Here is a 22,631-nt window from a genome sequence, read left to right as displayed (position 1 = left end):
GCATATGCACACACACACACACACATATACACACACACACACATACACACACACACATTTCAATTGTCCTGTTGGGACTAATCATGTTTCACCATAATAGGAAACCATCAGAAAAGATCAAAGGAAAAAAACTTTATATTAAACAGACAATTGAAAAATAAAAGATATTTTCCAGCAAATGGAATATTAATATATTATTATATCCGTTATAATTTCCAGGTTTCAGAACTGCTCCTAAAACATCATCAACTCTTACCTTGTTTTAACAACGCAATATCCAGAACGCTTTCAAAGGCCAAAATTGCTAGTAAAGTGAAAACATCTCACCTCTAAGTGAATCACACTAATACTGCAGCTATTTAGAGAAAGTGAACTAAAAGACAATGGCAGAGAAAAAGAATGACTTTAAAAAGAAGGAGGCGAGCATTGTGGAATTTCCAAAGGTTGCTCTCTTCAAAGCAATTGACAATTGCAATTTTTTTTTCCAAGTCAGCATTTTGGAAATGCCAACCACAAACAATGCAAAATCGGCAATTGCAAATATAACTTTCTTCTTATGAAACTAAAAGGACAGATGTCACCACAGCCACCTGATTTATGGCGGGGGGGATGCTTGGAGTGGTAGATTTAAGCCTCATATTAGCACTCGAGCACCTTTCCGTAATTAAACCAGAAGCTATGCTATTTATAAGAAGTCAGTTAAAACCACCAACTAAGAATAAACTCTGATAGGTTCAATACCCAGCATTCTTGTTGAAATCAGTAAGATATGTTCACACTGGTTCACTGTATATTAATTGAAGAGATATGAATGAAGAGCAAAGTTAAGCAGCGGGAGCTGAATTAAAAAGATGGGTGAGACCCTCATGCCTGATCTGGTTTCTTGCACAGCCTGGAGTTCTGCAGTGGGGAAGCAGAGGCAGCAAGTGAGTTTGGAAAAGCTTCCACCTCCAAAGGAAAGGACCCTAATGAATACTAAGTAAAACATCTCCCTCTCTCTCATGTTCACATGCAGTATCTTATCATCCTGTGCAATCTACACCTCAGCTCCTACCTACTATTTGGGAGCACCTCAGCTCCTACCATTTTCGGGGCATCCAGAGAAATGGACCCCTGAGCCCCAGAAGGAACTGCAAGGGAAGCCCTGAGCCCCCATGGCAGATGAAAAGCAGAAGCCCCAAGCTCAGGCACCCATATCGCCGGCAGGAGTGGGGAGGGGCATGAAATTCCTGAGCCCGGTGCCCCAGCACTGGCTGACCCCATGGGGGGCCAGAAGTTCTGAGTCCAGGCACCCAGAGACGTGACTGGAGTGGAAGCTACCAAGACCAAAGCCCTGAGCCCAATGCCAGGCTGATGTAGCGCACTCACTTCTGCATTGCCTCTGCAGGTGCATCTGATATCCCCATGGAGAGGAAGTCCTGTCCCCAGCCACGCAGAGAAACAGCTAGGAGGCCTCTACTGGGTTCTCCTTGCTGGGGGGTCCCAGTAGGACAGGGAGATCAGATTTCACAGGGCAGGGCTAAATCAATCTAGCCAAAAAAGGCACAACAAGAACCAACAGCTGCCAGCTGAAACCAGAGAAATTCAAATGAGACGTAGGCACACATTTCTGACAGTGAGGGAGACTAGCCACTGGAACAAATTACCCACGGGACAGGTAGAGTCTCTGTTTCCTGGTGTCTTCACGTCACAACTGCCTGTCATTCTGGAAGATGCCTTTTAGTGACTTACAAGCAATTGGGCTTAATATGGTGCAAAGTGTGTGAAATTTCATAGCCTGTGAAATAGAGGCCAGATTAGGAGATTAAATTGTTTCATAACCTCTATGAAAAGCTCAGTGTGGGGTGAGGAACAGACTCTGCTGTTTTACTGAGTAGCCCGCTTGCTCCCCAGAATCAATAATGAGCAAGTGGAGTGATCCGAGGTGCAGCTCAAACATCCAGCCGGGCTGGCCAGGGGCAGACATCAGGCCGGCCAGGGAAAGGTGGGTGTGGCAGTGACTTCACAAAGGCCTTTGGCAGGAACTCAGCCTATTGGGCAAAGATGATGAGGCGGCTGTGACCTCACAGAGCTCCCTTGACAACAGCCATGGAGGACGGGGATGCAGGGCAGGGGGAACCTCGGAGAGCCCTGTAGCTTTGCTGCAGCAAGCCTCCATCTCATGGTCTCTCGCTGAGGACCAAGAGACGTTGGTGTGCAGGAGATTCAGCGCATGTGTTTGTCATTCCCATGTGGATTTTTCTCAAAGACATTGTCATCTGTGTAGAAGGTAAGAAAATATATAGGCTGTAGATAGAGGTACAAGATAGGGGACTCTACCCTAACAGATTCAGAGGCATCACCACCCTCCTAGTAAAAAAAGTTTTTCCTAATATCCAAGCCTTCCACACTGCAACTCAAGAGCATTGCTCCTTGTTCTGTCATCTGCCAGCTCTAAGATTTCATGAGAATCAATCTTTGATTAGGAAAATAATTCAAAAATGCAAATACAAAAAACTTTGAGTGAAATCTACCCATCCTGATCTTTAGTGTCTGAGAGTGTGGGCCTTTGGGGCCAGACTGAGACCCTCATGGGCTAGTAACACCCAGGAAGCCAGTAAAATAATTCCAGTTCTCTTAGCATCCAAGCCTCCCTAATCCAAGGAACACCTGAGGGCTGCGGGAGACAGAGGGGTGCTGAGAATGTCTAACTCATGACTGAAAATACAGAGATGTGTTATTGGCTTTGATTGGGGGACAAGTAACAAATCTGTTGGGATTCTTGCCCCAACCAACAATCGCCCATTGTTCTTTAGCGCACAAGGGCCCTAACACGCCTGACTTGCTCAAATTTCTCTCCTGCTAGGACTGAGAGAATTTTCTCCATCCCCCGTGATACCGAGGGAGAGAGAAAAGAAGTGACCTCTCTTTGGTCACACAGCAAGGTCATGCCAGAGCTAGAAAGAGAAGCATAAGAAAGAAGTTGTATCAAAATGTTTTGCATTTCAAACTAACTGATTTCTTAAAGAAAGGCAATTTGATATGTGTTTAGTGAACTGAAATGATACATTCTTGTCTCCACATGTTTCTAGATTGATGAACCAGTAGATCTATCTCCTAGTTTTTATCCATAGATTGAGGGAGGAAAAGAAGTTTGCCTGTTTTGTGAATTCCCAATGGCTTTCTTGAATTTCAACAAACTAGTCGATTGAACTGAACGATTTGAATAAACTAAAAGGAAGACTATATTTTCTGCACCTTTCAAGGAAGCTTCTGCTGCCCAAACCTGGGTTAGCATTTCAGCTAACTTTGCTTCCAGGACCTTAGCTATCATATCAGTGGTGCGACAGTCTGAAAAACTTGGCAATGAACATTCTCTACTGAATGTTATTTTTTCTCTTCTATTTAAATTATTTAAAAGATTGTCATAAATTTGGCCCTTCTCAGAGGTTGTCAATTTCAAATGTTATTCTGACAGTGAGGGAGATTAGCCACTGGAACAAATTACCCAAGGGAGAGGTAGAGTCTCTGTTTCCTGGTGTCCTACCATCATAACTGATAGGGAAGGTGCCTTTTAGTGAATTACAAGTAATTGGGCTTAATAGAGTGCTAAGAGTGTGAAATTTCATAGCCCGTGAAATAGAGGCCACATTAGGAGACTGAATTGTTTCATGACCAATGCTTCTATGAAAAACTCAGTGTCGGGTGTGGAACAGACTGTGCTGTTTTACTGGGTAGCCTGTCTGCTCCCCAGAATCAATAATGAGCAAGTGGGGTGATCCAAGGTGCGGCTCAACATCCAGCTGGGCTGGCCAGGGGCAGATGTCAGGCCTGCCAGGGAAAGGTGGGTGTGGCAGTGACTTCACAAAGGCCATTGGCAGGAACTCAGCCCATTGAGCAAAGACAATTAGTTGGGAATTGGTCCTGCTTTGAGCAGGAGGTTGGACTAGATACCTCCTGAGGTCCCTTCCAACCCTGATAGTCTATGATTCTATGAATGAGGCGTCTGTGACCTCACAGAGCTCCCTTGACAACAGCCAGGCAGGACAGAGATGCAGGGCAGGGGGAACCTGGGAGAGCTCTGTAGCCTTGCTGCAGCAAGCCTCCATCTTCATTTTACCAGATAAAGGTTATGAGCAGACAATGGCAGGAAGTTGACGCTAGACCAATACACATTGGAAATAAGGCGAGGAGCCATTCACTGAGGGTTGTGCTGGATTTTCCACAACTGGCCTATTTTAAAATCAAGCTTGGGTGTTTTACTGAAAACTCTGCTCTAATTCCTATGGGAATTATTTTGAGGCACATTCTATGGCTGAAGTGAAACAGAAAGTCAGATGACAGTGGTTTCCTCTGGGCTTGGAATTAATCTGTGACTCGCTGGGGGCGTTTGGAATTTGACCATTTTCCTTCCCTCTTCCTCCTTCCCTCTTGTCCCTTCTTCTCAACTGGAAAACAGGCCACTAGAAAAGCCTGATTTCCACCCTGTGCCCCTTCCATTAGTGCTGTAAGCTGAAGGGCATTGTGAGTTTCGAGTGAATTCAGCCAGTCAGTGCTAACTCTCCACAGGTGATTTGCAGAAGTCATTAAATGAACCTGCAGGTTTCCGTGGGAGCAATGCTCAAGGCAGGGCTCAGGCTTTGGGTTTATGCTCAGGGTTAGTGGAGTCAGGGAGCAACAGGTGGCTGAGTTACCTCTGGTGTCACAATGTTACTGCTCAGGTTCCTCTGCCTGCTGCAGCACCTGGGCAGTGACTGGCAAGGGGAAGGTTTTGTGGATTTGAAACACAGACACCAGGAAGGACAGAGGAGGAATGGCTTAGACAGTTTGGCAGTAAAATGTAGATTTCATGGCAATATCCTGTGCAACTGCTACTGGATCCTGGACGCAGGCAGCATTCCTGCCCCTCCCACCACCTCTTAGCTGGGCCTACATAAAAGAGACCAGGTAGAGTTTTGCACACTTGTTTGTTTAAGACTGAGCAAATAAGGCCCAACAAATTACTGCTAGGATGAATTTTGCTGCCTCCCCTCCTTGACTAGAATACAAGCAGTTTCTGATTCTCTCAGATGAAGTGGTTCTTCTAAAATCAAGGGCAAGACCAATCAATGGCTTTTTCACAACCCAACCCCCCTGCCCAAAGAGATTTGTTTTTATTTAAACTGGGTTTTTAAAATTTATATTGAAAAAAATGTTCTTTTAAAACCTATCAAGTATAAAATTTGAAACAATGACAAGTAATGTTAAGGCCTCTAGTTGTTCCAGCCTATTAAAGTAATTTAAATAAATACCTATATGAAGAAGTTCATGTTTGCTGCCAAGTGTCAGAGGAAATCAAAGCACTGAACTGTTGGAAGTCATTGCCTAAGCACCTGAGGGTCCAGAAGTTATTGAAACACTCAGCCAGCTTTTGGCAGCACTAGCCTCTTCTGCGGGTGCAGAAAGAATATTTTTTTCATTCCAGTTGATGCAGCTACTTCATTCAAATGTAAGAAGCTGATTGGGAGTTGAAAAACGATGACGGTGTCTTTTCCTCTTGTAATATATGAATAAACACTAGAGAGGAGGAGATGTGAGGTGCTACTTCTAAAATCTGGAAGGACATTATGAGCAGGAACAATCAGTTCAGTGCACGAACTAGAGATCCTTCTTTACCTCAGTTTGTTTGAAATGAAAACAAATGGTTCAGTCAACCTTTTTGTTTGTATGTATCCTGCAAAACCTGCAAGTCAACATGTTTGAATGGATCCCTATTCCTAGAATCCTAGAAGACTAGGGCTGGAACAGACCTCAGGAGGTATCTAATCCAACCCCCTGCTGCAGGCAGGACCAACTCCACCTTCATCATCCCAGCCAGGGCTTTGTCAAGGTGACCTTTAAAAACTTGTAAGGTTGGAGATTCCACCACCTCCCTAGATAACCCATTCCAGAGCTTCACCACCCTCCTAGAGAACTAGTGTTTCCTAATAGACAAGCTAAGCCGTCCTCAGTGCAACTTGAGACTATTGCTCCATGTTCTGTCATCGGCCACCACTAAGAATTTCATGAGAATCAATCTCTCATTAGGAAAATAACTCAAATATACAACTAAAAAACATTTGGAATGAAATCAATCCACCCTGACCTGTAGCGTCTGGGGGGGTGGGCCTCTGAGGCTAGACTGAGACCCTCATTGGCTAGAACCATTCAGTGAGCCAGTAACAATATCCAATCCTGTTATCGTCCAAGCCACCGTAATGCAAGGAACAGCTGAGGACTGCGGGAGACAGAGGGGTGCCGAGAAGGTCTAAGTCATGCTTGCCAACCCAGAGATGTGTTATTGGCTTTGGATGGGGGACAAGAAGCAAATCCATCAGTCACTACAACAGGTCACACTTGGAGCCAGGGAGACTAGGAATCGAGTCCAGCTGGCACTTCCCAGGTCTGGCTTTCTGGAGGAGGAGGAAGACACCAGCTCCCCTAGCTGACCCTGAGGCACCTTCTGGGCCCAAATGGAGGTGGCCCCAGGTACAGCTATGGAGTGTCCCAGGAGCGTTCCGCTAGTGGCATTGTATTGTTTTCACAGCAAGTTTCGATCTCTGGTTTCTACCCTTTGCCCTGCTGGCAGGGCACTGTGCGACACCCGTTGCAGGCCACTTGGGTGCAGGAGATCGAGGAGGGTGAAGGGAGGAGCAACCCTGAGCATCTGCCATCCAGCTCCATCCGATCTAGAGCAAGTAAGTGGAGTTCTCCAGAGCTATCCCCAGTGTGGTGGGAATATCCCAGCACTAGGGCTCCCAGCCCGTATCTTGTCAGGGTTTGTTCCCCAGATTGAGGGTTCCTGTGCAATGCGGTGGGATGTGTTGGGAGGAGAAATTGCCTCAGCAGAGGGGAGGTGGGCAGGAGAGCAGTCAGGCTCGTTAATGAGAGGCTGCTTTGAAGCCAGAGTCATGGCTGCTTCCTACTCAGTTCCAGGATGGAGCGAATAAGGCGGATGCTCAGGAGGAAGGCTGGGCAGGTGGCTCCAGAGCCAGCAGGAAACATCAGCCAGCCTTCCCAGGAGGAGAGCGGCACCCCTGTCCCCGCTGGCGGGGAAGAGGCTTGTGGGCAGGGGAAAACGAGGAGCTGTGTCGCATGCTGGAGGAGGAAGAAGACAGTAGCTCCCCTAGCTGACCCTGAGGCTCCTTCTGGGCCAAAATGGAGGTGGCCCCGGGTTCAGTTATGGAGGAGAGAGCCAGGAGAGAGCAGGAGCCGGGGAAGGCAGCTCTGGGGCTTCCTTCGCAGGAAGCCACGGAGCCAGGAGCTGCACCCCAGGGCCCAGCAGGAGCCGTCGTCCACCATGGCAACTGAGGAGCCCTGCGCCAGCCCAACCCTGGTCCCAGAAGAGGCTCCCGCCAGCCCCACCCTGGCCCCAGAGGAGCCTCCTGCCAGCCCAGAGCAGGAGTTGAGCGACTGCGCATCAAACACCAGCAGCTCCACCTACTCCTGCGGGGCCAGCAGCTCCTTTGTGGGGTCTGGCAGCTTTGAGATTAAAGGCTCCCTCTTTGGAGGTGAGGGGAGACACAGGGGAAAGGGAGGAGGACTGGGGCGGTGGGAGACTAGTGACACCCTGTGCCCATCAGCTCACCAAGGCGCCGGGACTGACCCATGTGAGCCCCACTAACACCAGTGGGGACGGCACAGCCACATCCCATGGCAGGGGATGCTAGGCAGAGTCAGGGTACTCCAGCCTCCCCTGATCATGTTGGGGGGGTGGGCTGACTGCCACTGGGTCCTGAGGCTGATGGGGCTGAGGGCATCTCTGAGAGGGGCAGGGTGGGGCCCTCACTGCCGTGGGGCTACTTAAAGAGAAAGGGGAAACATGGAGCCTACTCTGTCCACTGTATCCCCTCAATAGCAGAAGGGATTCAACTTTCTCCTTCCCTCCCAGGTGCAGACACACCCAGTGCGCAGCTGGTGTGGGCTGAGGAGGAGGAGGAGCAGGATTTGTCCCCTGAGGAAGAGACCATCCTGGTGATCCATCAGAACCTCCAGGGCAGAGTTGAGGTAGAAAAATCCCCCAGCTGCGCTGCCACCAACTCTGTCCTGCTCTTTGTTCCATCTCTACCCAGGCAGCGGGTCTTGTCCCAGACAATCCCTCACCCCCAATGTGGGGACACATCTCCTCTGTTATCTAGCACCTCAAAGTGGGGACATTTGTCCCACACAGGCCAAGGTCCCTGCAGACACTGTCCAAGTTACAATCCCTGTCTGTGCAGGGAGACACTGGTTTCGGGATGGGGGTGGCTTTCCTTGATCAACCCCATGGAGGTCTTGAACCCTGGAGCTGGTTTGGGTCTGGGGTCCAGGGCATGTGCCTTGATTCTGACGTGCTGTTCATGGATCAGGGGGTCAGAGGGGATTGCGTTACCTCTCCGTGGCTGATCCCAGCCTTCCCTCGTCTCCTCATTCTCATATCTCCTTCCTGGACTCTCCCGGGGATCCTACCTCCCACCCACTGCAGTTTGGCTAGTCCATACTGTGCTGGGTACCAGGCCCTGCACAGAGAACTGCTAAGAGCAAGGATTGATGAGGCAGCAGGCATCCGGCCATGAACTCTTGCTAAGTGTCCCTGGAGTGATGTGAATGGGAGAGGCCAGGATGTGCCTTTTGAGTCTTGCCAGGGCTCCTGGAGAATCCTCCTAATTGTCCTCTGACTGGTGTAGCCCCATGTCCTATGACTGACCGGTGCTCCCTCTTCTTGCAGGCTCTGGACACCCGCTATTCACGGAGCCTGGACACCATCCTCAGGGGCCGGCTAAGAGAGACCCCCACCATGGAGAAGCTGCAGCACTTCCTGGAGGTGAGAAGAATGGGACGGTCTGAGGTGGAATTGCCCCTGAATCCTGTGGGACGGCAGCAAAGGAGAGATTAGAAGAGCCACGGTTCCATTGTGTCCTCCCAGCTTGGACCCAGACGGCCACACTTTCCCAGAGCTGCCAGTGCAGGGGGAAGGAGCTGGGACTGTCAGCCAAAGCTCTGCACGGTTGCATTAAGCACTAACAAAGAGGACCAGGCCTGACTGGGGCCTGAGAGACTGAAGTCCCAGCGAGATGCAGGACATGGACTGCTGAGAAAAGTCACTTGCTCCTCTCTAGAGAGAGACCCTGAGATACAGGAGGAGCCTCAGGGAATCAGCTCTTCTGTCCTACGGACACTGCAGTTCCCGGAGGGATTGTCCTCAGGGTCGTTCCATCCATCCTACCAAGGCCTTTGCAGCTGGGGTCTGGGGTCCAGGGCATGTGCCTTGATCCTGACGTGCTGTTCATGGATCAGGGGTTCAGAGCAAATAGACCAGCCCCAAGACTGACCGTTGTCCCAGCCTGGAGAGACAAGGAGCTTGTGCCCAGCAAGACATGGGAAGTGTCATGAACCCCCTTTTCAAGCTCTGTGACCAGGGCTCGGCTACTCCACCCTGAGCACAAAGTCTGAGCCCCTTGGGGAGGGGGAGAGGCTGGTTTGTAGAGCATGTATGCCTGCCCGCTGACCCTCCCCTGCCTCCTTCTCCCGCAGCACATCCATCTCTCTCTCCTGTCGAGAAACACCCAGGAGAAAGCCAGGGCCGTACAGACAAGCGCGGCCCTGCTCCAGTTTGGCACCTCCCTGCCTGGATTTGACGTAAGTGACCTCTCACCCCAGCATCCTGTAGAGTCAAGTTCCTCATCTCCTGGCTAATTGGTCCCCCCTGGGTCCATAAGGGACTGCGTTGCATAGGCCGCTGGCTGGTAGGGTCATGCCTGGCCTCAGGGCCCTTTTTATTCTGGAGCAGCGAGGCACTGGGGAGTTGAAGGGAGAATGGTCATGGATTCCCCTCTCCTCCTCCTTCCACCAGACCTCCTCCGCCTTCTCCAAGGCAGGCGAATTCGTGCTGCAGCTGGGTCTCTATGTATCCCACCCAGCCAGCGACATCAGCCGGCAAGCCAGGGGTGGGATATATTGGCTGTACTGGCTCCTGCTCCAGAAGAGAGGTAAGAAACCCAGCTGGGCAATGGGACCCCATGGAAATGAGCCTCTGGGAGACTAGCTCCAGCTGGCCATTGGGACGCCTGTAGAACTATGTCCTCTCTGCTTAGATCCGCTGTAGCGGGGAAGAGAATCCCCAATAGGAAAAGGCCCCTCCTTTGAGACTCCCTCTGCTGGGCAGTGGGACCCTACAGAAAGAAGCCCCCTCCTCTGAGACCGACCCCAGCTTAGATGATGACTCTTTCTCTCCCCCTCTCTCTGAAGTAGGGAGATGAGTGTGAAAGTGCCAGGGAAATTGGGTGCTTTATCTCAGAGCCTGACTCTGTCCCCTAGCCCAGGGAAATCAGCCCACTCCTGTACAGGGCAGCCAGCTCGTGAGGGGACAGGAACGGAGCTATTGAGACACATGGAGGGAAAGAGCCCATCATGAGGGCAGGGGCAGGAGTAGGGACCAAAGAGGACAGACACAAAGCTTGTAGGATGTCACTAGTCGGGTAGCCAGGGCCAGATCCTGACTTCAGTGGGTGTGAGGGGTTCTCAGTATTAGACACCCCCATGAACAGGCACCCACTCGCAGAGCACAATGACCGTAAGGGTCACATGATTACTGTGATGGCTGAAACAAATCCCCCTTCTGGTACTAACCCGCCTGGCACGGACCCTGCGATTCCATTGGGCCGTGGATGCCTCGAGGAGCCTGGCCAGTATGCACCCAGATGGAAAAAAGCACTGAAAGCGGAAGGCCAAACCTCCCCAATGAGTGTGTCTTTCTCCCCCAGGGCTCAACACCAGAGAGGCGCCAGAGCTGTGGTGCCGGGACGGGCTCCATGACCCCGAGCGTCTGGGGTATCGAAACCTGGCCAGGGTGGGGGAGGTAAGGACTCTCTGCCGGTGCATTGCAGCAGCTCAGGTGTGGAGCTGTCTCCCACTGCAGTGAGTGTGTCATGGACACAGGGCAAGAGCCTGCTCCTTATTTCCACAGAGTATGTGAGGCTTCTGGGAATGTCCGTGGGGTGAGGCGTGGGAATGAACCATATCTAAAAGCCTGAACCTCTAGCGGGTGAGCCGCAGGAGCTATCACTGCTGGGAGCAGTAGGGGTCCTGCGTTGTCTGTGTGAGCTGGGTTCCAGAGCGTGCAGACACATTCCCAGCATCTCATGGCACCTGCGGTGAATCCTGCTCCAAAAAGAGCTATTTGAGGCCTCAGTGCCTGCAGCCTCCTTTTGAAGGGGGTTCCTGGTCCACGGGACCCCAAAGGTTGGCTGCCCCAGGACTCTTCTCCACCTTGAGAGACACTAGAGGGATTTGGAGCCTGGTTCTGGGCCATTGCAAGGGCTCAGGTTCTGCTGGTTATAGGTCTTTGGAGAAATATTCACTGAAGACCAGAAGAGCAGTTTCCTCCAGGCGGGGTTGCTGGTCATTCACCACCCGCTCCTCTGTGTCTGCCAGGCTGGCCTGATTCTGACCTATTCCATCTTGGGGGAAGCCGACCAGCTGCTAGAGGACGAGGTAACCAAAGAGGGATCACCTGGGGAGAGACCCACATGACCTTTCACCTCCAGGCCATTGAAAATCACTCCCCTCCCATCCCCATGCACTGAGCAAGGAGCAAGGAGAGGGTGACCCCAGGCAGGTGCCATTGGTCGGTGCCAGCTTGTCCCCTGAGCAGCTCAAAGCAGGGCAGACGCAGGTCCCCAGCAAGGCTATTTCCTAACAGGCATCACATCAACACGACACACGATCATTGCTCATGCCAGGCGCTGCCAACTCCCCTAGTCACCTCTGTGAGACTTTCTGCTCCCTCCGGGCCTCAGGCCGGTTACTAGTGCTCTGGTATCATGTTATCCCAGCCCCTACCTGCTCTGAGAGAACTGGAGGAGTCAGTCAGCAGAGGCTGCTTAAGTGCCCCATTCACCAGAGCCACTGCCCATGGCATCACGTTAAGGACATGGGGATCCCTTGGGGAAAGGTGTCCACTTCTTCTCACCTCACAGCACTACTGCCCAAAGCCTCCCAACCCCTCAGCTGGAGGGGCCCAGGGTGGCTGAGGGGACTCTGGTGAGCGGAGCTGAATCCCCAGATGGGTTGGGAGGTAGAACCGTTCTCTCAGGGGGACTGAGAGGAGTGGAGGCAAGAGTTCATTCCACAGTGGTGGGAGAGGGGATGGAAGTCACTAGAGAAGAGAGAAGATTTCATCTTAGGGGTTGGGCGGTGGAATCCATCCCTGAGACATGGGGAGGAAATTTGGCTGGCTCCTGGTGCCTTTAATACCCTTTTCTCTCGTGAGTGTTGGAGTCTCTGATTGATCCTTGTTCCCTTGCAACAGGAGGACATTACAGCCAACATCATGGTACAACTATTTAACATCAGAGTCTTGGGCCAGATGCCCGACGCACTTCAGGGGCTGTGCTCTGTGGTGCAGCCTTGAAGACCCCCTCTCTTCGCATCACCAGCTCCCACCCCTGCCGCAGGTACTGCTCTGTCTCACTGTGCTTGTGGGGGGGGAAGGGTTAGGGGGAGCGGCCACAGAGCCTGCAGCACTGAGAGAAACCAAGACCGAGCACCTCACTCTGAACACACTGCCCCACCCCGACCCCTGGAGCTGGGGCCAGGCCAGATACTGGTTCGGAAGAATCAGGCTGTGGGGCTGGCCCAGAAGTGAGAGCATGCGCAGAAGCAGGGGTTATACTCAATAGCCATTGCAATCTGGGAGGGGTGACCTGACATGGAGCTCCTCCCCCGTCGTCACTGCTCAGATCTTCCCATGGCCCAGTGTCACCCCTGACGCAGCGAATGTCCAACTATCCCCCACCTGGGGCCCAATCCACCCACCTGGTATCTGAACCCTTCCCAGCCAGGAATGAAACTCTCCCTAACACCCTGGGGCAGGGGAGGATCCTCCCCATTTGGCAGGTGGGAACTGAGATGCAGAGGAAGGGCTGTGGGCCTGATCACACAATCCTGGGTGTAGATCTGGGAAGTGGACTGGGTCCCAGCCTAGAGCCTTTCCCTCAGAGGCACCTTCGCTTTCTGCCCTTTATTCTCCCCTCCGGCTAGGGGGTCTGTGAATGTGAAATGAACAGGGAGGGTGATGGGGTCCTGGCACACAGCCTGGATGGGAGCTCCCCTTGGCTTGGTTCCCAGGGTCAGAGACATCTTTGTCATCCCGCTGTCCTTCTGTTATTGTTAGGAAGGGAGTCCCCCAATGAGGGGTCTCCAGTAAGTCATCCTCATTCCCGCCCGCAGGTACCCCCTGCCCTGCCCTGCCCTGCCCTGCCCTCTGGTTTCTTGCTGTTGACTGTGGCTGAACTCTTGGCTCCAGTCTCTGGCTATGACTTTGGCGTGACCCTTCTTGGCTCCAGATTTGGGTTATGAAACCCACCTCAGTATTCTCCTTGCCTATCTCTAGCCTCGCTCCAGGTGCTACACCCACCCGCTCCAGACCTGTCTCCTCTTCCTCCTGATCTTCCCGAACCCCTCCCATTTTGACATCATGGATTCGACTTTTCGCATGGATATTGACTTTGGCTCCTAATTCTGACCACCCGGCTTCGACCTCTGGCCTGGACATGGACACTGGCTCCGGTTCTGCCTAGACATACTCAACACTCGGCAGCAGTAGAAAGGCTCCACCATTAATCAAACCCTAATGTCACCCCATGACCCCTTAGTCCCTCCCATCTGTCACCGAAAGTCCCGTCCCATGGGGGTATTACTTCGTGGTCAAGGCAGCCACATGACTGGAAGCAAGGTGTGTCATGTGACATCTCTAAGAACTCCTCCCACCACCCTCTACCAGTCAGGATGGGGTTAATCCCAAAAGGACCACCCCAAGAGGAGATTTGACCAATCAGGGCGAGTTCTGGGGTGGGGGGGTGACCCGTCCTGACGTGGGTCTTGTGACCCCTCTAAGAACTCCTCCCACTGCCCTCGACCAATTAGGATCGGTTTTGTCCTGACAGGACCCCCCCCAAGAGGAGATTCTGACCAATCTGGGTGAGTTGTGGGGCAGGGTGACTCATCTGGGAGTGGGCCGTATGACCCCACTAAGAACTCCTCCCAAGGCCCTCTGCCAATCAGAGTGCAGCACCATCACCTCATAAGTCCCAGCACTGGACGGACGAGGCCATCTCTTACCAAGGAAACATGGTTTAGAGATCGTGGGAAGGCTGCTGAGAGGAAACCTGGACTCCTTCACCACCCCCATGAGAACTTTGGACTCTGTCTTCGCCCCAAAGGGTCTTTGACCATCCGCGGAGAAAGTGCTTCATCAGCGACAGTCCCGAGGAGGAGGAGGAAGCGAGCGAGGGGAGCCCTTCGCCCAGCCGTTGATGGATACTCCGGAACCCGACCCCAAAACCCAACTGCTTGTGAGACACCCCAGTGAGCATGGTGGCCTCTCTTTGTCCACCCCATTAGAGGTGGAATGCGATTGTGGCTCGGGGGAGACACCGGCAGACAAGGTGAACACAGGTAAAGGAATGATTAAGTCAGGGATGAAAGTAACTTCCAGGACATCCTTGTACTGCCAGAATCCTGGGGGGCGTGACCTCAACCGGAAGATGCGGGGCTTCTGAAGATTTAAAGGTCCTGGAGCATCGGCTGTGGCTGGGAGCCCCAGGGCCTTTAAATTCCCCCCGCAGCTCTGGAAGCCAGGTTCGGGCGTGGATTTAAAGGGCCCAGAGCCCCCATGGCTGTGGGGAGCCTGAGCCTTGCCGGGCTGGAACCAGGATTTAAAGGGCCCGGAGCTCCTGCCACTGCGAAGAGCCCTCAACCCTTTAATTCCCTGCCCCAGCCTGAGTGCTGGAGCTGTGGGGCTGGGGGCGGGCGGGAGATTTAATGGCTCTGGGTTCCCAGCAACCGCAAAAGCTCTGAGCCCTTTAATTTCCAGCCCCAGTCCAGCTCCTGGAGCTGCGGGGAGAATTTAAAGGGCTCTGGGATCCCCGCCGCCGTCGGAGCTCAGAGCCAGAGATGGAAGTAAGCCGGTACGCTCCAGTACGGCATAGCGGCAAGAGCCAGTACGCTGTACCAGACTGCACCAACTTCCTCGGTGGGGATTTAAAGGGCTCAGAGCTCCGGCGGCTGCGGGGAGCCCAGAGCCCTTTAAATCCCTCCTCCCCTCCCACCGCAGCTCCGGCAGCTGGGCTGGGCTGGGAATTAAAAAGCTCGGTGCTCCCCGCAGCGGTAGGAGCTCCGGGCCCTTCAAATCCTGGCACCAGCCTGGCAATACTCTGGCTCCCTGCAGCCATGGGATCTCTGAAGCAGAGGTGAAAATAAGCCATTATGTTCCAGTACGGTGTACCGGGAAGAACGAATATGCCGTGCCGGACCGCACCGGCTTCCTTGGCAGGGATTTGAACAGCTCAGAGCTCCGGCAGCTACAGGGAGCCCAGAGCCCTTTAATTTTCCCCTGCAGCTCCGGCAGCCGGGCTGGGGCCAGATTTAAAGGGCTCGGTGCTCCCTGCAGCCGTGGGCGCTCTGGGCCCTTTAAATCCACACCCGAACCCGACTGCCGGAGCTGCGGGGGGAATTTAAGAGGCTCGGGGCTCCGCAGCAGCCAGAGCCCTGGGCCCTTTCATTTGCCCTTGAGCCCAGGGTTGATTTAAAGGGCCTGGGGCTCCCAGCCAGAGCCGATGCTCCAGGACCTTTAAATCTTGAGAGGCCCCGCCTCTTCCGGTTGAGGCCACGCCCCCTCAGAATACTGGCAGTACCGGTAAGTCCGGGAAGTTACTTTCACCCCTGTTGTGAGCTCGTTAAATCCTGGCCCCGCACTGGCTTCCTCGGCGGGGATTTGAACGGCTCTGGCTCCCCACAGCCGTGGGAGCTCCGGGCCCTTTAAATCCACACCCGAACCTGGCTGCCGGAGCTGCGGGGGAATTTAAAGGTCTCTGGGCTCCCTATGACCGCGAGAGTTCTGATCCCTTTAAATCCCGGCTGAGGAAGTCCCTTTATCATTTCATGAAGAGAGATTTGTAGCCTGGCCCAGCTGCTTTAGCAATACTAATGCATTTTTCTTAGATCGCTTCTTCCTGTTATCTAACACCTGCTGAGAAACAGACTCTGAGCTCTTTGGTGTTTCTGGGGGTTGCAGTTACATCCTGCCCCTGTTCTGGCAGAAACAGACTGATTTTCACTTTCTCTGCGTTGCTTGGCTTCACCTACATTAGGCACCTTTGAAGCTTGGTGCTGTAAGGTTTAGCCTTTTAGTGTTCGGCTAAGTCGGTTCTTTGAAGAAAAGACTCGTTTCAGCATCCAGTAAGCGAGTTGCGGTTGGTCGTTAAGCCCCCTGAGCATACAGAGGTCACCAGTGTTCTGAGCGAAGCGTCAGATTTTCCCAACTCTCTTTAGAATGCCGTTCTTTTAGTCCCCCGCCCCCCCCGGGGACGCAGCGTCCATCAGTTTTCTGAATGAAGCATCAGAGTCTTCCCAAATACTAGAATATAGGGGAGTGGTGAGGAGCTTATGGTTTTGGGAGAATGGTTTGTCAGTCCTTGGTGTTTTATTCAGAATCCCTAGAGCGTGTGCTCCGGGTTTGTGAATGTGTGCAGTTCTGCGCACGCTCAGAGCCCCTCGAGCGCATGCTCTGGGTTTGTGAATGTGTGCAGTTCCGCGCACATTCAGAGCCCCTCGAGCGCATGCTCCAGGTTTGTGAATGTGTGTGCTTCTGCGCACATTCAGAGCCTCTCGAGTGCATGCTCCGGGTCTGTGAATATGTGTGGTTCTGCGCACGTTCAGAGCCCCTCGAGCGCATGCTCCGGGTTTGTGAATGTGGGCGTTTTCTCAGGGTTTGTTGTGGCAGTGTCCGCTGAGGAACTGGAGTTGTAGTTGTGTGGTTCTTTTTTTTACCAGACTCTTGTGTTGCCCTTAGGTTTGATGGATATGAGGTTTGGACTGCCTGGATGCTTCATCTGCATTCTTGTGCTGTTTTGCGTTGTTAAAGGTCTCAAAGCAGATTCCTGCTTCTTTGGCGGTTCTGGAGGAGGTGTCCTTGTAGCGCTGACTAAGCATTGTCAGAAAAGTTGCCCATGGCAATGGGGAGTGGGGGGAGCCATTTTATAAAACTGAACTTTACCATCTTTCTCACCCACACCTATGTATTCACTTAAAATACAAAACCTCATAGAACAACCCAACCAATAAGCAAAATATATTTACTGGACTTCATCCGTCCATGAGTCACTGATGCTGGTGAATTTTTCCTTTCAGCTGTTTCTTTCTCTTTTCTTCTGAGCTTGTTTTCTCTCTGCTCTAAGGATCTCTCATGTTTTCACCATACTGTGGAGCAAACAGCATTATTATAAAACACATGAAACCGTCTTGTAAACTTAAAAACTAAATATTCATTAGGGTGTCTTTCTGTTTAAAAAGTCACAGCTTTAAAAGAAATCATCCGTTTCAGGCTGTACAACAAACACAGGTTTTGAGTTTATTTCTACCTCTTGAAAAACAAAACAAAAAACAACAAACAACAACAAAAATCTCAAAAAACATTTATTTTAAAATACATTTTGCAGAATAAATATCAAACTGCTTTTAAAATCCATTTTAAACCATATTTTGCACAGGAAAAAAGCCCTGTTGGTTTGAAACAAACCAAGTACTTTTAAAACCCTACACCTATGCCTTGCACAGACCCCTCTCACACACAAAACAGCAGCTTTAGAAACATACCAAGCCAAGTTTGCAGCCATATACTTTTCAATAACCGCCCTAGCCCCCATGCATTTAACAAGCCCCTGCTTGTTCTGTCCCCCAGCCATGCGTGCTTGAGTCTTTGCAGATATCAATGAATGTCTTGGGGTTTGAGTTGTTTTTTTTAAACACGTTTCTTTCATGCTTAAAGTTTGGTGTGGGGGTGTTTTCTAGGAAGCATGACCAACTCCAGGGCCAGATTTAATCTGTCCAATAGTGTTCCACCAACTCCTGTGGTCATACTGAAACTGTCCAATTGTGTTCCACCAACTCCAGCAGTTATATTTCAACTGTCCAATAGCATCTGCAAATTCCTGAAGTTTTATTTCATTTCATATTAATCAGAACTCATCATCCACCCCCATCAAATTTAACCTTATGGCAACAAGGGTAAGTAATTGCAGTCACCCTGGCTATTCAGTGGGGGTGGGTGGTGGTTAAACCCACTCAGTTCAACAGGATAAGTCAGCTCTATTATACTCAAACACAGGTCTGAACAACCTGTTTGTTTTATTTTAAGCACATTTCGTAGAATTCCCCCCACCCCCCACAAAATACATTTCAGCTTTTTGCTGTAAATGGGTAACTTATACACACAAAACCCACAAGCGCTAGGTTCTCACAAACAATTGATTTTTGATTTAAAAGACATACAGCTCCTTGAAACCAAACCAAGATGCTTCATTAAAACTTTTAGCTCACTTAAGGGCCAAAGGCCTTCGAACAGAAACACAGATAGTCACAAAGCCCTTTTCAATAGGGTTTTTTTTTTTAAATTTACAGCTACCAAGTTTTCTATCGCGTGTTTGTCCCCTCACCATTCTCTAACTGAATCCTTTTAGATTCCTTAAAAATAGTCTTTTCCTTAAGCACGGACCTGTAAATTTTTGTGTGGACTAGATGGCCAATATCACGCCATGTTGTGGAAAAATGACTCTGTGTTGTGTTTGGATCATAGACTCATAGAATATTAGGATCGCAAGGGACCTCAGGAGGTCATCTAGTCCAACCCTCTGCTCAACGCAGGACCACTTCCCAGATTTTTACCCCAGCTCCCCAAATAGCCCCCTCAAGAATTGAACTTATAACCGTGGGTTTAGTAGGCTGATGCTCAAACCACTGAGCTATCCCTCAGAATCACCCAAGGTTTCTTTATTACGAGCACCCTGGGGGAGGGGACCAGGGAACTAGTGTCCCCCTGAACACAGATTTTTCAACAGCTTTTATTGCAGAAAAACACAATTAGTGATGCACACGTCCTTGTTCACATGATTGCCATAACTGGAGAAATGTTGTGCAATTGAGTAGAGATCCTGACTGTATTTTAAAGAAAATGAACCTGAAGATGCCTGCAATTTTTCCACTCCAGCTGTAAGCAGGTTATTTTTTGTAAAAGAAGGTCAGGGGCTCCTCTGAATTGCATGGCATTGATCAAGGTCCCCCGTTGCGCTACATGTTCTTGGGTTAGGCACAGACATTGCACAGCATAACCTCTGGCAATAACGGTGTTTAATCAGCTTTTCAAACCCAGCTCAGCACATAGGCTCCGGAGCTTGTGGTTTATATCCACTGAAGCCCAAGCCACCCAGTCATGGGGCCTTTGGCCTGGCACATTTATGACACGGCCCTTGCAATCTTCACAAAGCATTTCCCTAAGACAGTGCTTAAGAGCAGCATAAACAGCAACGTGTACAATAGTCCGCGTGACTTTTTACGCTCACGACGAGGCACTGGCTCAGTTAGTTCTATGTCAAGCTTCCTCCGAAACACCTCAGGGTCATCCTCCTCAGAGTCCTCTTCAACAATTTGTATAGGCATTGAGCAAAACCAAGGTGGGCCCGGTTCATCTTCCCTGCTTGATGCAATGCTGTCCAGGGCTTCCAGGCCATCTAGAAAGGCATCTTTGAGCTGTTGAGAGATTTTCAGAACAGAAACAGTGTAAGCACCCCCACTGCTTGTTTTTAGATTTACACAACCCCCGGTTCCTTACCCATTAAGAAGCAATTGCCTCTTAATCATTCATTTACCTGTGTGATGTCTTTTCTGTTCACCTTGTCCACCGGTGACTCCCCCGACCCTCAGTCGCACTCCACCTCTAAAAGGATGGATAAAGAGAGGCCACCATGCTCACTGGGGTATCTCACAAGCAGTTGGGTTTTGGGTTTGGTTTCTGGTGTAGCCATCAATGATTGGGCCGAAGAGCTCCCCTCGGTCACTCCCTCCTCCTCGTCGGGACTGTCGCTGATGTAGCATTTTCTCCACGGATGGTTAAAGACCCTCGGGGCTAAAACAAAGTCTGAAGTTCTCACGGGGATGGTAAAGGAGTCCATGTTTCCTTTCAGCAGCCTTTCCACAATTTCTAAAACATGTGTCCTTGGTAAGAGATGGCCTCGTCTGTCCAGTGCTGGGACTTATGGGGTAATGGTGCTGCACTCTGATCGGTAGAGGGCCTTGGGAGGAGTTCTTAGTGGGGTCATACGGCCCACTTCTGGACGGATCACCCTGCCCCAGAATTCTCCCCGATTGGTCAAAATCTCCTCTTAGGGAAGTCCTATCAGGTCAAAACCCATCCTAATTGGTAGATGGCAGTGGGAGGAGTTCTTAGAGGGGTCACACGACCCACTTCTGGATGGGTCACCCCGCCTCGGAAATCACCCTGATTGGTCAAATCTCCTCTCAGGGTGGTCCTTCTGGGATGAACTCCGTCCTGATTGGTAGAGAGTGGTGGTAGGAGTTCTTAGAGGGGTCACATGACACACATTGCTTCCAGTCTTGTGGCCATCTTGACCCCGGAATTAAAAACCTCCATGGGGTGGGACTTCTGGTGACAGGTGAGAGGGACTAAGGGGTCAACGGGTAGGGCTTGGGAGGGTCAAGGGGAGGGGTTAGGGTTTGATTGATGGTGGTGATCCTGATAAATACCAAGATTACATGGATACCTCAGAAAGAAGCGTGGACTTGTTATCTCTGGACCAGGACTATGAGTGCCTTATTGACCTACCACCTTGGTTGAAAGTTGCTTTTCCCTGTATTTATGCATTGTTGGGACCAGAATTAGTGGATCTCCCTGTGTACAGTCATGAAAACCGTTCCTAAGAGCAGGCCCTTTTTGGGAAGAAGATATTGGGACTCTGCTATGGCTCTCTTTAGACAATCAGCTCCTGAACAAAGTGATCATTTGAAACCATTACCCTCTGCTGTGAATCCCACAACTGTTGGCTCACAGGAAATCTGCAAAGGGTTTCATCAAACTTCATCTGCAGGGGTTTCCAATCTCACGCTTGTCTGGGCAAGGGACAAATGGATGACAGATTTCAAAACACACCATGGACATTTTATTGGTCTGATATGCTATTTGAGCTAACTAACGGTCTCCTGACCTTGCAACACTTCATCAGCGATGTATTTGGGGACAGTGACATCTATTTGGGTGAGGTACGTCTCTTTTTGGAGAACCCAGAGCAGCACGTGCAGCACATCCGAACCTGGAGAGGTTTCGGCAGCATGGTCTCGACACAGAACTGGAAAAGCGGAACCTCCAGCCAACTCTCCACAGAATTTTTGGGGTACATCCTCTCCCCAGAAGATGTTACGATTGATCCAAATAAGGTGGAAGCCATTCATCAATGGGGCGAAGATGGAAGTGCTCAAGATGTGCAACGCTTCCTAGACTTCACTCATCCTATGAAATGGAGACGTGCTGGCTCTCAGTGATGCTTAGACGGAAAACCATGCACCCCACACAGAGGTTGGAACCATCCACTCCCCGGTTGTCCTGAGGAGCCATGATTTCTCCAGGAGCTGGGTAAAGGGCCCCGGGATCAGTCTGTCAAAGGTAGGGGAGGATTGGATGAGGACAGTGTCTGAGAGGAGGACTGTGGGCAAGGCTCTGTATTTGGGCTTGGCAGGGATCAGGAGAAGGGACAGGGCTGTTAGAGGGCAATGCGAGGTGCGAGGGGGGTCAGAGATGAGGGAAAGGCCTGAAAAGTTCAGCTACTTTAGATCAACTGTGCCAGAGAATCACTGGTTGAAGTGACTGAAAGCTCTGAGCTGGGGCTGGCCAAAATCCTCCTCCTCAGATGGGAACATCCCAAGAGTCTGCAGAAGCTCAGCCTCTGAGGTGAACGCTGTGGCCCTAACCACTCTCTGCTCTGTACCTCACAGGATTCCAGCCGTCTGTTCCACTCCAGGAGGAAAACTGTGCCACTGAAGTCTCCCAGCACCTGGGCAGCGAAGTGCCACTTAACTCCGCTGTGATGCAGAGACCTTGCCCTGGCTGGTTGCACAGGGCTGGATTTCACCTCTTCAGAGTGTAAGGAAAAAATTGGCTGAAGGCCTTTTTCTTTTTGGACGTCTGTCTAGTGGGAAAGAACCATGGGGATTTGTAACCTGTTTCGCTCCCATGCCTGGTGCTTCAATGATGCAGAGAAGTGCTGATGCATTGGTTGATTTCCCCACCATTTAATCTACTGCCTTCTTCTCTTTTAAGAGGTATTCTAAGGGCTCCCCATGCGTGATACGGGCATTCTTTGGGGAGCAGATTGCATCAGACCTGCACCTGAATAAATAATAGGGACTGAAATATGCAGACACTAAAGTTCTGCTACCAAATTCTCAGAAACCTTCCTCTGCAATGTAGGATCAGGATTTTGGTTTGAATTGATTTTTCTTTTTAAAAAGTGCTGAGTAGATGCTACCCTGTAAGAAGAGGAAACAGAAGCAAAAACTGAAAGACTGTTACTAAAACCAATGAACAGCTGCAGAGAGTGGAGACCCGGCAAAGCAAACAAATGAATACTGTGAGTAAATAACCTGAAAGCAAATGGGAAGAAAACCTCATCTGGGTAATTGTGGCTCTTGGGACCAAAATCAGGTTCCTGATACATAGCCTGAGATCATCTCTTTTCCCTGGATCCCAGACCTGGGATTCGAATGTCATTCTCTGTGTGGTGTCCTTATTTTATTCCTAGGAAAAGGCT

At 50.8% G+C, this 22,631-nt stretch overlaps 1 protein-coding gene and 1 pseudogene across 1 annotated transcript in view; one reads left to right on the top strand and one right to left on the bottom strand.

The window, feature by feature from the left end:
* The window catches only part of LOC127032870 (translation initiation factor IF-2-like), a 322,179-nt gene that overhangs the window by 189,642 nt on the left and 109,906 nt on the right, over nucleotides 1–22,631 (bottom strand). The gene's annotated exons all lie outside the window — the stretch shown is intronic.
* Nucleotides 21,157–22,631, top strand: part of LOC127033178 (olfactory receptor 10A4-like) — a 33,161-nt pseudogene continuing 31,686 nt past the window's right edge.

The sequence above is a fragment of the Gopherus flavomarginatus genome, chromosome 12 (genome assembly GCF_025201925.1).
Source record: "Gopherus flavomarginatus isolate rGopFla2 chromosome 12, rGopFla2.mat.asm, whole genome shotgun sequence".
Taxonomy (NCBI): Eukaryota; Metazoa; Chordata; order Testudines; family Testudinidae; genus Gopherus; species Gopherus flavomarginatus.
Note: the sequence above shows the minus strand (reverse complement) of the source record. Positions and strands in the feature narration are given on the sequence as shown.